At 46.2% G+C, this 14,536-nt stretch overlaps 1 pseudogene; it reads left to right on the top strand.

Annotated features, from left to right (window-relative positions):
* Window positions 1–14,536, top strand: part of LOC147118524 (uncharacterized) — a 110,635-nt pseudogene that overhangs the window by 27,209 nt on the left and 68,890 nt on the right.

Raw genomic sequence — 14,536 nt, 5'->3', positions numbered from 1 at the left:
TCAGGTGACTTATGCCACCCTTCATTATTAATTATGTGGCCACAATACGATATCTGATTTTGGAAAAATTCGCACTTGGGGCGATTTGCTCGTAGGCCCCGTTCTTTCAGCCTAGTGAGCACCTGCTCCAAATTGGCAAGGTGCTCGTTGTTGTTTTCTCCTGTTACAAGGATGTTGTCTAGGAAGCATTGAGTCCCCGGAATCCCTTGCAGGACTTGCTCCATAGCTCTTTGCCCGATAGCTGGAGCTGATTTACTCCAAAAACCAGTCGATTGTACTGGTACAGACCTTTGTGTGTGTTTATCGTGAGATACTTTTTAGAGACCTCTTCAACCTCCATCTGTAGATATGCCTGTGCCAAGTCAATTTTGGTGAAACGTTTCCCTCCGGGCAGTGAGGCGAAAATATCTTCTATCCTCGGAAGAGGATACTGTTCTGTGTGAAGGACCGGGTTTACAGTCACCTTGAAGTTTCCACAGATGCAAATTTTTCTCTGTTCGTCAGATTTATCATTATTCAAATCTTTCTTCATGACTGGGACGATGGGTGATGCCCACTCGCTCCAAACTATTTTGGATAATACGCCTGCCTTTTCCAAATTCTCCAGCTCTGCCTCGACTGCTGGACGAATTGCGTGTGGCACCGGTCTTGCCTTAAAAAATTTGGGAATTGCTGTATCTTCCACTTTTATTGAGGCGGTGATGCCTTTCAAGGTTCCTAGTTTCTCTTGAAACACTTCTTTGGCGTTGGCCAAGATGTCTTTTAATCGTTCAGGTATGATGTCATCATTGTTTATTTTCTTACTGGTCACCGTCAGTGCCTGAATGGAGTGCCAGTCTAAACGTATCTTTCTGATCCATTCACGTCCCAACAACGGTGGACCACCATCTTGTAGAATGTATAAATACAACTTTTGTATTTCTTTGCCGTTGTATACAACAGGCACCCTTATTTTTCCTTTGGGGTATACTTTCTGCCCCGTATATGTTTTTAAGATAATGGATGTGTCTTTTAGAGGTATATGCGAAAATAGCCTCTCGTAATCCCGTCGATTTATTATGGTTAGAGCTGATCCTGTATCTAGCTCCATTTTAACAGGGGACCCTGCTATCGTGAGGGTAACCCAAATGGTTTGGTAATCATCTTTGGCAAGTACATTATGTAATTTGAGACAGCTTTGTCTCTTGTTTTCGGAGTCGCTATCGCTCTTCTGGTCTTTGGAGCTACTGTCCTTCATCATTTGTACCTTCCTGTACTTTCCTTTATTGATTTTTTTTTTTCTGTCTGTGGATTTATTTTGTCCAGATCGGCATACCCGTGCAATGTGTCCAATCTTTCCGCATTGCCTGCATGCTTTGTCCTTGAACCAGCAGTCCTTCTGGTTATGGGTGGATCTGCCGCAGTGATAACATCTTTCGAAACCCTGTGTCATTTCATGGGTGCCGAAGTTCTGTGTCTTTTGTTGTATCTCTGCAGCTCCTCTTGCTGCTGCTTCGTATGATACAGCCATACTGAAAGCTTTGTCCAATGTTAAATCTTTTTCAGAAAGCACCCTTTTTTGTGTTCCTTCACTTAAGAGACCGCAAACGAATTTGTCTCGAAGATAATCTGCTAGTCCTGCCCCGAATTGGCAGTACTTTGATAGCTTTCTTAATTCGGTTAGGTAATCAGCACTACTTTCATTCTTGTGTTGATTTCTCTTGAAGAATTTGAATCGTTCCGCTATCAGCAGCGGTGTTGGGTTTAAGTGCTCCTGCAGGGTATCATCAATTTCTTTAAAATTCTTGTCCTTTGGTCTGGCTGGAGTGATTAAATTTTGTAACAGCCCGTATGCCTTTGCGCCCATTAGGTTCAGCAGTACTGAAGCTTTTTTTTCATCTTCTATTCCATTTGCAGTGCAATATACCTCTACTCTTTCCACGTATGTGGTCCAATTCTCTATTTCGCTATCAAAAGCATCAATATTGCCAGACTTAGGCATTTCAGAAAAGATATGGCGCTTCCCGCGTTTTCCCGCCGCTGCTGCCGATGACAACGCTGTTACCCACGGTTTCCGTTCTTTGTTTTTTTATTTGTTTACAGTTGGAGACTCATTCCCGCCGGACTTTCTCTCCAGGTCTGAACACTGACCTGCTTGCCGTGCCGGCCGTCTCCCGAGTGCTCCCTCCCAGTCCGTTATTGCTTGCCACCGATTTCGCTGCCTGTCTCAGCTGTAGAGCCAACCGCTGGAGCCCCAGCCTGATGCCCAGGAAGGATTAGCGCAGTACCTGCCACCAGCTTGGCCAGCTGGTGAAACCACAGCTTCTCTCACTTTCTTGAGTCTTCTGGACGCCCGAGGAATCGTTGTCCTGGAGGTGCTGCCGAATTGCAGGTAAGTCCGTTTCCACCTCGTCGCCACTGTAGTGTCCGTGTGTTGATAAAGACACTGAAGACAGGAGTTGGTTCATAGGTGTTTACTAAGCATAGTCTTGGTGGGGGCGGTTCTAACGGATATGCACAATATACAGGCTTATATAGCCCGAGTGGCCATTACCGGCATTACAGCACACCTGGGGCTCTTAAAGGCACATACACTACAGAAAGAAATGTTGGAGATGGTGCGATGGGTTTGGATTTCAGCACAGGGAGGAGGGAGAGTGTGTGGGACGGGGATTTACAGCTTTGGGGGAACAAGAAATGAAAGAATGTTACATAGAAACTAGAATTTTCTGTTTGGAATTTCTATACTGTACTTACAGTGATGACTTTTGTAAACTCCTTTTGCCGGGTATTAGAAGGGGAGGATTTACAGACGGGGGACTCAAACCAAACATCATGTCAAGATCTGGCAGAGTCACTTCATTCATCAGGACCTGAATATCATCACCCTCTGAATGTGGAAGGAGAAATGTTTGTCTGTTCTGTCTGTGGGAAAAGATTTCAAACATCAGTGTGACTGGAAAAGCACCAAGACACCCATACCTGACTGAGAGTGTTCCAGTGCACTGACTGTGGAAAGAGCTTTAACCTGTTACACAGCCTGAAAAAACATTGCACCGTTCACAGCGGGGAGAAACTGTACACGTGTTCTGTGTGTGGACGAGGCTTCAACCGATTGTCCAACCGGGGAGACACAAATACACCATGGAGAAACCATGGAAATGTGGGGACTGTGGGAAGGGATTCAATTACCCATCTGAGCTGGAAACTCATCGACGCAGTCACACTGGGGAGAGACCATTCACCTGCTCCGAGTGTGGGAAGGGATTCAGTCAGTCATCCAACCTTCTGACACACCAGTGAATTCACACTGGGGAGAGGCCATTCACCTGTTCCATGTGTGAGAAGACTTTCACTCACTTGTCCACCTTGCTGACACACCAGCAAGTTCACACGGATGATAGACCTTTTGAATGTACTAACTGTGGGAAGAGCTTTAAAAGCACAAAGCAACTGGTGACCCATCAACGCACTCACACTGGGAAGAGGCCATTCACCTGCTCCCTGTGTGGGAAGGGATTCAATCAGTCATCCAAAATCATTGTACACCGGCGTGTTCACACTGGGGGAGACCTTTCACCTGCACTGTGTGTGGTAAGCGACTGGGGGGGACGAGAGAGAGCGACTGGGGGGGAAGAGAGAGAGCGACTGGGGGGGAAGAGAGAGTGCGACTGGTTGCTCTCATGGACAAGTCCCAGCTCCCCATACATTCCAGAGTGCCTCTCCTAGCCTTGATATCCATAGAAACATAGAAGGTAGGAGCAGGAGTAGGCCATTCGGCCCCTCTAGCCTGCTCCGCCATTCAATGTGATCATGGCTGATCATCCAAATTCAGAATAACAACAGAAAATGCTGGAAAAACTTAGCAGGTCAGGCAACATCCGTGGACAGAAATTTGAGTCAACTCAAATTTCTGTCCACGGATGTTGCCTGACCTGCTGAGTTTTTCTAGCATTTTCTGTTGTTATTTCGGATTTCCAACATCCACAGTATTTTGCTATCATCCAAATTCAGTATCCGGTCCCTGCTTTCTCCCCATACCCCTTGGTCCCTTTAGCCTTAAGAAATATATCCAACTCCTTCTTGAATATATTTAATGTATTAGCCTCAACTGCCTTCTGTGGTCGAGAATTCCACAGGTTCACCACTCTCTGGGTGAAGAAATTCCTCCTCATTTCTGCCCTAAATGGCCTACCCCTTATCCTTAGACTGTGACCCCTGGTTCTGGACTCCCCGACCATCGGGAACATCTTTCCAGCATCTAGGGAAGGTATCGGTAACACTCCCGGGATCACTAAATACAAACCCAGTCTGTGAATCACTTTCAGCTACTGGATTTAGCGTCTGCCCCACAGCATCTCTCTCACCTTCGATGTGTGATTGGGGAATCACGCCTGCAAACCTCATCTTGAATTTAAATCCACTCAGCAAATGTATTTAACAAATTACAAACAAGTAAACACATCACGGGTCAAGAATCCCGCTCTATATTTACAGGAGAAAGTCTGGTATCTACTCCTCGAGTGGACAAAATAAGGAAACATCCCAAATGGAAGATGCCCTTGAATTCTTTATTAATACCTTTCAAATCGTGATCGGTTCCTTCCTTATTCTAGAATTCCCCATCCCTGTGGGAATCGATATTGGGCAATAACTGCGAATTGGAAATTTTTAACTGGAGTTTCAAGCTGACCAGTTCCTTCTCTCAGAGAATCTCCAAGGAGACTCTTTGATTTAAACACAGCTCTCCCCTCTTTTATATCCAGGATTAGAGTTACGGGGTATTTAAAAATGGCTCATCAGTCCTCTACAGATTGAACCAATCATGCAGCTGTGGGTCAGTTTGAATTATTCCTCTCTCCAGCCTGTAACGGATGAAACTTGTAACACATTCACTTCCGTGCTCCAGGGGTGCAGGCAGTGCTGGGCACAGAGGGGGCAGCAAACTGGCTTCAGAGAGGGCACTCTGAGTGAAACTTACCCTGAGTTTTCCAATTAACTTACGCAGGGGGTTCCAGCCCTGGGACTGTATATGGCAATTCCAACCCTGGGAACTTATATGGGGATTCTTACCCTGGGACTGTACATGGGGATTCTAATGGTGGGACTGTACATGGGGATTCCGACCCTGGGATTGTACATGGGGATTCCAACCCTGGGACTGTATATGGGGATCCCAACACAGGGAATGTACATGGGGATTCTGACCCTGGGACTGTACATGGTGATTCTAACCCTGGGACTGTACATGGGGATTCTAATCCTGGGACTGTACATGGGGATTCTAATCCTGGGACTGTACATGGGGATTCTAACCCTGGGACTGTACATGTGGATTCTAATCCTGGGACTGTACATGGGGATTCTAATCCTGGGACTGTACATGTGGATTCTAATCCTGGGACTGTACATGGGGATTCTAACCCTGGGACTGTACATGGGGATTCTAAACCTGGGACTCGACATGGGGATTCTAATCCTGGGACTGTACATGGGGATTCTATCCCTGGGACTGTACATGGGGATTCTAACCCTGGGACTGTACATGGGGATTCTAACCCTGGGACTGTACATGGGGATTCTAACCCTGGGACTGTACATGGGGATTCAAACCCTGGGACTGTACATGGGGATTCTAAACCTGGGACTGTACATGGGGATTCTAACCCTGGGACTGTACATGGGGATTCTAACCCTGGGACTGTACATGGGGATTCTAAACCTGGGACTGTACATGGGGATTCTAACCCTGGGACTGTACATGAGGATTCTAACCCTGGGACTGTACACGGGGATTCTAACCCTGGGAGTCTACATGGGGATTCTAACCCTGGGACTGTGCATGGGGATTCTAACCCTGGGACTGTACATGGGGATTCCAGCCCTGGGACTGTACATGGGGATTCTAACCCTGGGACAGTACATGGGGATTCTAACCCTGGGACAGTACATGGGGATTCTAACCCTGGGACAGTACATGGGGATTCTAATCCTGGGACTGTACATGGGGATTCTAATCCTGGGACTGTACATGGGGATTCTAATCCTGGGACTGTACATGGGGATTCTATCCCTGGGACTGTACATGGGGATTCTAACCCTGGGACTGTACATGGGGATTCTAACCCTGGGACTGTACATGGGGATTCTAACCCTGGGACTGTACATGGGGATTCTAACCCTGGGACTGTACATGGGGATTCTAACCCTGGGACTGTACATGGGGATTCTAACCCTGGGACTGTGCATGGGGATTCTAACCCTGGGACTGTACATGGGGATTCTAACCCTGGGACTGTACATGGGGATTCTAACCCTGGGACTGTACATGGGGATTCTAACCCTGGGACTGTACATGGGGATTCTAACCCTGGGACTGTACATGGGGATTCTATCCCTGGGACTGTACATGGGGATTCTAACCCTGGGACTGTACATGGGGATTCTAACCCTGGGAATGTACATGGGGATTCTAACCCTGGGACTGTACATGGGGATTCTATCCCTGGGACTGTACATGGGGATTCTAATCTTGGGACTGTACATGGGGATTCTAACCCTGGGACTGTACATGGGGATTCTAACCCTGGGACTGTACATGGGGATTCTAATCCTGGGACTGTACATGGGGATTCTATCCCTGGGACTGTACATGGGGATTCTAACCCTGGGACTCTACACGGGGATTCTAACCCTGGGACTGTACATGGGGATTCTAACCCTGGGACTGTACATGGGGATTCCAACCCTGGGACTGTACATGGAGATTCTAACCCTGGGACTGTACATGGGGATTCTAACCCTGGGACTGTACATGGGGATTCTAACCCTGGGACTGTACATGGGGATTCTAACCCTGGGACTGTACATGGGGATTCTAACCCTGGGACTGTACATGGGGATTCTAACCCTGGGACTGTACATGGGGATTTTAACCCTGTGTCTCCTCCAATACAATTCTTTGGGATTTAAACAGTTAAATCGCAAGAGGCTTCAGGAAAGAAGGTGAGAAACCCCCTGTGTGCAGAGTGAGAAAATAATCAATGAGTCAATGATTGTCTCTCCTGGTCACTGGGACCCTGAAGCCCCGCCCACTCTTTATTCCTGTACCAAGGTGGTGGGCGATTACACAACAGACATTTGATCTTCAGATAAAGAAGGACCTGTGGCCTGTTTACAGGAATTCCCTGTTTTATTGATGTGTGTGTGTTAGTCACCAGGAAAGCTAAAAATACACGACCAGGAACATCCACGGGGGTGCAATCCCGACAATTACTCTGGGATCATTCCCGCTGCTGAACTCCACCACTGACCCTGCTGAAGGTTGTAGGCTCAGGGAGTGGGGCCTCCAGGAGTGGACGGTAAGAAAGCTGGGTTTCGGTATCCTGACAAATATATGGCAAGAGCCAGAGGAATTCTTACTGAGGAACCGTCTGGGGTTTTACCAGCCAGCGTAGGTCTAGGGGTGAAAGATGCCTGACTCCCTGAACTGTTTTACATTGAACCCAGGTCGGATCGAGGTGAGTTCAGTTTATTAAACCTCAGTCTGCTTCCCCTCAAGCTGCTGAGTGAGTGAATCAACACCTTCTTCACAAATCACCAGAAAGCCAGGCCACAAGTCACACCCTCAACTCCGTTTATTGGTTACAACTCTCAACTTCAAGTTACATTTGGGCACAGGGGTGCTTTGCAGACAAGTATAAATGTAATCAGAGTCATCCAGCAGTTATACAGTGAAGAGTATTGTAATGTATACAACATTGAAGGGACTACTTTGTTTTGCGGATGTACACCCTTAGTTGCGAGCGTATATAACAGACGCGTATCGATTTGTACAGTCAGTGCCGAAGTTCCAGTTACCCAGTAAAGATCACTTGAAGTTACTCTCAGTCTCTGCTGCTTTATTATTTTATGTAGTTGTGTATAGCGGTACAAACACATCAAATTGGTGACGAGAATTATGAACCTACGTCTCCCTATTCTGGCATCGCATCCAGAGGACACCGAAATTTGGAAGAAAGGAGCGAGAAAGTAGAGGAAATGAAGCACGCTTGCTAAGCTAGGCAGGGGATAGGTAAGTCAAGTGAAAAGTGCACAGGACTTGCATGACACTAGCTAACTAGTAAAGAAAGAAAAATGTGTTTGGAAAAAAAAATGGCGATGATTGGCACGATTGCAGCATTTGATAGCAGCATTGAAGACTGGGCAACGTAGATTGACAGAGTGGAGTTGTACTGTAAGGCTAATGGAGTGGAGGTAGAAAAGAAAGCCACTGTTTTGCTGAGTGTTATGGGTGCAAAGACATACGGGCTGCTATGTAGTTTATTAACCCCTGAAAACCCAGCAAACAAAACATTCAAACAAATAGTGGACACAATCCAAGACCATTTAAGCCCCAAACCACTGCTCATAGCCGAAAGATTTAACTTCCATAAACAGAACCAGAGCAAAAATGAAAGCATTTCTGAATATTTGGCAAAGTTGCGCAAATTATCAGAACATTGCCAATTTGGAGTGGGCTTATCAGATGCATTGAGGGACAGATTTGTGTGTGGCATGCAAAGTGAAAGCACACAAAAGAAACTCCTGTCTGAAAAAGACCTCACATTAGAGAAGGCTCTGAGTATTGCAATATCAGTGGAAGCAGCAGCACGTGGCGCTTTAGAAATTCAACAAAAATCCCTGGAATATTCAACTAATAAAATGTCACTGAAACAAGAAAAGAAGTGCTATCGCCATGGCAAAATGTCACATGACCACAATGACTGTTGGTTTAAAGACAAAGACTGCAGACAATGTGGCAGACGAGGGCACATTGAAAGAGTCTGCAAAGCAAATAAGCAGAAAACTGATACAATACAGAGTAACAAAAAGGTACATCAAGTGACTGAAAACAAGAAACCTTTCAAAGATAGATACAAGAAAGTACACCACGTGACTGGAGATAGTTCAGATAAAGAAAAAAGTGACACAGACTCAGAGGAAGAGGATCTGGCTTGTCTAAAACTACACAGTGTGAAAGAAACAGGGGATCACAGAATAATATGGGTTACTCCAGAAGTGGCAGGAGTTAGGCTGAAAATGGAGTTGGACACAGGCTCAGCTTTAACAGTGATCTCTGTACATGACTACAATTGACTGTTTTCACACATACCGCTAAGGCCAACTAAAGTACTGTTGAAGACATACACAGGACAAAGAGTGTGCCCCAAAGGTAAAATAAAAGTGACAGTGACAGACAAAGAAAAAAAAATACCGCAATTGAACCTCTATGCAGTGGAAAATGGAGGACCACCATTGCTGGGACGCGAATGGCTCAGGAAAATACAGTTGGATGGCACACCATCCAAGCACTGTTTGTGTCAGCAAAGGAGGACAGCAACGCCACTCCTGAGAGACTGTCACAAATACTCTCTGACTCTCAGGAAGTGTTCAAGAAGCGAATAGGAACACTTAAGGGCATGAAAGCAAAAATTAAGATTGAGGAGAATGCAAATCCAAAGTTCCACAAGGCCAGACCAGTGCCTTATGCAATTCGCCCTTCAGTAGAAGCAGAGCTGGAGAACTTGGAGCAGTTAGGGGTCCTGTCCAAGGTGGATTGGAGTGAATGGGCCACACCTAGAGTTCCAGTGATGAAGAAAACCTCCAGCACAAAACCAGGAAAGCCAAGAAAAGTGCGCATTTGTGGAGACTTTAAGGTGACTGTTAACCTAGTCCTCCACACAGTACAGTACCCATTGCCTCGCATTGAGGACATCTTTGCTTCCCTGTCAAGAGGGGAACGTTTCAGAAAAATTGACTTGGCCCAGGCCTATCTCCAAATGGAAATTGATGATGCATCAAAGAAGTACCTGACAATAAATACGCACAAAGGCCTTTACCAGTACAATCAGCTGGTATTCGGAATAGCATCAGCTCCTGCAATCTGGCAAAGGGCAATGGACCAAGTCCTGCAGGGGATCCCAGGTACTCAGTGTTATCTTGATGACATCATCATTACTGGCAAGAATGACAACGACCACCTTTCCAACCTTGAACAGGTGCTCATCAGGTTACGGGAGTATGGGCTCTGAGCGAACCGAGACAAGTGTGAGTTTTTCAAAAAGGAAATCTCATACTGTGGACATGTGATTGACAAGGTCGGTTTACACAAGTCTCCAGACACGATTGAAGCTGTGATTAATGCACCAACACCTGAAAATGTGTCTCAGTTGAGATCATATCTTGGACTGGTGAACTACTATCACAAGTTCTTGCCCAACCTATCCACAGTGTTACATCCACTAAATGCACTGCTACAGAAAGGGTAACAATGGAAGTGGAGTGACAGCTGTGAACAAGCTTTTCAAGAGAGTAAAAGACTCATTACTTCAGAAGAGGTGCTAGCTCACTTTGACCCATCCTTACCTATTCGACTGGCATGTGATGCTTCACCCCATGGCATTGGTGCCATGTTGTCACATAAGTTCCCAGATGGCTCAGAAAGACCAATAGTCTTTGCCTCAAGATCATTGATTACAGCTGAACGCACTTATGCACAGATTGACCGAGAGGCCCTCAGCCTTGTGTGGGGAGTCAAGAAATTCAACCACTACTTGTATGGTCAACAGTTTACATTGTTAACTGACCACCAGCCTCTCGTTTCAATCTTCAACCCAAGGAAGGGCGTTCCAGTGATGATGGCACAACGGCTGCAGCGATGGTCACTTTTCCTAGGGGCTCACCTGTATGACATTGAATACAAGGGGACCAAGCAACATGGCAATGCTGATGGTTTGTCACGTTTACCACTGCCGACCTCAGAGAGAACTACAACAGTTGACTCAGCAGAGGTATTTCACACAACAATAGTTGAGCAGCTACCAGTGACAAACTCCCTCATTGAAAAAGAAACACGCAATGACCCTACATTGTCAAAAGTTTATGACATCACTGTGAAGGAATGGCCAGTGCATGGTGACTCATTGTTTCCAGCATTCTCAGCTAGGAGGGAGCAGTTATCAGTGTGTCGAGGAACACTGATGTGCAGCTCACGAGTTGTGATTCCTCCCAAGCTTCGTAACCGAGTGCTAAATGAACTGCATGAAGGCCACTTAGGTACGATAAAGATGAAAATCCTTGGCCGTGGATACGTGTGGTGGCCAGGAATTGACAAACAGACCGAGGACCTGACAAAGAGCTGCTCAGGGTGTCAAAAGGTCCAGAACGCACCACCACAAGCCCCTCTCCACCCATGGGAATGGCCCTCATCACCATGGTAACGTGTGCACATCGACTTTGCTGGACCGTTCATGGACTCCATGTTCTTGATTGCAGTCCATGCACATTCCAAATGGCCCGAGGTCATTAAAATGAAATGAACCACATCTGAAAAGACCATTTCAGTTCTGAGGACCATGTTCGCTAGAAATGGCCTACCAGAACAAATCTGCACAGACAATGGATGACAATTTGTCTCTGACGATTTCCAAGGTTTCATGAGGAAAAATGGAATCAAGCACTACACATCTGCCCCATACCATCCAGCCACAAATGGCTTGGCAGAAAGATTCGTACAGACTTTCAAGAAGGCCATCAAAGCAATGTACAGCGAGAATCTACCACTGCAACACAAGATAGACAATTTCCTCTTTGCTTATCGGAACGCAGTACATGCAGCCACTAATCAGGCTCCAGCGATGATGTTTCTGAACAGGAACCTGAGATCTCGCATGGACCTTCTTAAACCGAATGTACGTCATGATGTAGAGAACAAACAGTTCAAACATTTGAATGCTAAGCCAACAAGAAGCTTCAGTGTGGGACAGTCAGTTCTTGCTCGGGATTTCCGGACGGAAAAGTGGCAACCAGGTACAATATCCACAAGAGAGGGACCACTGATGTATACTGTGGATGTGGGAGAGAACGTTTTGAGACGTTATGTGGACCAAATTCTGGATGTTCAGGTGAAAAACACCCCTATACCTCGCCCAGACTCACCTGACATAGAAACAGACATTCCTGATTCATCAGCATCAGCACCAGCCTCATCCACAGCTGAGAGCTCTACCTGTGCTGATAACTCATCTGATGCACCTGTACCTGTACAGTCTCATTCCCCAAAGCAAAAGAGTCTGGAGAGACGTTACCCAGAGAGGCAGAGGAGGCCTCCCCAGAGACTTGACTTGTAAAAGGGCTGTTGACAAAATAAAATGTTCTGTTGGAATTTGAATTTTGTTACTGTAAAGACAGGCTCTGTATGTTAATTATAGAAATTTTGCGTTAATATACTATTAAACTAAAGGGGGAGGAAGTGTAATGTATACAACATTGAAGGGACTACTTTGTTTTGCGGATGAACACCCTTAGTTGCGAACGTATATAACAGATGCGTATCGATTTGTACAGTCAGTGCCGAAGTTCCAGTTACCCAGTAAAGATCACTTGAAGTTACTCTCAGTCTCTGCTGCTTTATTATTTTATGTATAGCGGTACAAACACAACAAGTATCTTAACAAAACAAGCAGAAAAGGTTACCCAGGCTATTCAGTGAATCACTGTAAATCAACACTAATGGATGTTGAGTATTAATTACAACAGGGACCAGAGTCGGTGGTTATAAATTGGTGAGATTACTTTAAGAATAATTCCTTTGATAGCTGACACGTTAACAGCTTTGAACAGCCCGTCTATCAAATAGCTCAAGTCTACGTGTGATTACCAACATTCAGTGTTTACATAGCCTCCTCCTCTAGTTGCAGGACAGACTTTCTCCTGCCAGTATAGAGCGAGAGGATTGGGCCGTGACCTGTTTGCAGGCGCGATGCTCTATTCACACATCGAAGGTGAGAGAGATGCTGCAGGTCACATGTTATGTCCAGTAGGGGTTATTCACATCAGAAACAACCGCCAACTGTTGGAATGAACATGGTTCAGTCCTGGATGTGATTAATAGCAACAATAACAGCAGAATCCACCCCCTGCAGTCACTTGTGAACGCGCTGGTGTCTCAGCAGTGTGGATGACCGAGTGAATCCCTTCCCACATACAGAGCAGGTGAACGGCCTCTCCCCAGTGTGAATGCGTTGCTGTTTCAGCAGATAACTTGTGCTTTTACAACTCTTCTCACAGTCAGAACATTTAAAAGGTCGCTTATCAGTGTGAACAAGTTGGTGAGCAGTGAGGCTGGAGGAGTTAGTGAATCCCTTCCCACACACAGAGCAGGTGAATGGTCTCTCCCCAGTGTGAACTCACCGGTGTGTCAGCAGTTTGGATTCCTGTGTGTATCCCTTTCCACACACTGAACAGGTGAATGGCCTCTCCCCAGTGTGAATACGCTGGTGTGTCAGAAGGTTGGATGATTTAGTGAATCCCTTCCCACACACGGAGCCGGTGAATGGCCTCTCCCCGGTGTGACTGCGTCGATGAGTTTCCAGATCAGATGGGTAACTGAATCCCTTCCCACAGTCCCCACATTTCCACTGTTCCTCCATGGTGCGGGTGTCCTTGTGTTTCTCCAGGTTGGACGATCGGTTGAAGCCTCGTCCACACACCGAACACGTGTACGGTTTCTCCCCGCTGTGAATGGTGTGATGTTTTTTCAGGCTGTGTAACTGGTTAAAGCTCTTTCCACAGTCAGTGTACTGGAACACTCTCACTCGGGGGTGTGTGTCTCACTGCTTTTCCAGTCACACTGATGTTTGAAATCTTTTACCACAGACAGAACAAACATTTCTCCTTCCACATTCAAAGGCCGATGATATTCAGGTCCTGATGAACCGAGTGACTCTGTCAGATCTTGATGTGATGTTTGGTTTGAGTTTCCTGTCTGTAAATCCTCCCCTTCTAATACCCTGTAAAAAGGAGTTTACAAAAGTTAGCACTGTAAGTGCAGGATAGAAATTCCGAACAGACAATTCTGGTTTCTATGGAACATTCTTTCCTCTCTTGTTCCCTAAATCATGTGGTCCAATCAAACTAAGAGAAACCAAAATAAGCAACAAAGTCCCTCCAAAAGCAAAGGGAACCTTCCCAAATAAACCAGAATGTTGTTACCAGTGTCTGAGAGACACTCTGTACCCTGAGGTGCCCACCGGTCGAGGAAGGTATCAAGTGAACCAGTGGACACCGCCTGCTCCCTCTCCAGAGCCACCTGGGCATGGAGAAGACTGCGGAACAACAACTTTTATTTATATTGCGCCTTTGCCGTAGTAAAACGTCCCAAGGTGCTTCACAAGAGTGTTAGAAATCAAAATTTGACACAGAGCCACATATTAGGGCAGAGGACCAAAATTAGGGCATCTGCCCATATTAGGGCAGGTGACCAAAAGCTTGGTCAAAGAGGCAGGTTTTCAGGGGTGTCTTAAAAGAGCAACGAGAGGTAGAGAGGCAGAGAGGTTTAGGGAAGGATATCCAGAGCTTAGGGCCCAGGCAGCTGAAGGCACGGCTGCCAATGGTGGAGCCATTAAAATCAGGGATGCTCAAGAGGGCAGATTTAGAGGAGCGTAGATATCTCGGGGGTTTGTGGGGCTAGAGGAGGTTACAGAGATAGGGAGGGGCGAGACCATGGAGGGTTTTG

Source organism: Somniosus microcephalus, chromosome 4 (assembly GCF_052327205.1).
Source record: "Somniosus microcephalus isolate GS21.2 chromosome 4, FLI_Smic_1.0, whole genome shotgun sequence".
NCBI classification, from domain to species: Eukaryota; Metazoa; Chordata; class Chondrichthyes; order Squaliformes; family Somniosidae; genus Somniosus; species Somniosus microcephalus.
This window is presented reverse-complemented; position numbering and strand designations above follow the sequence as displayed.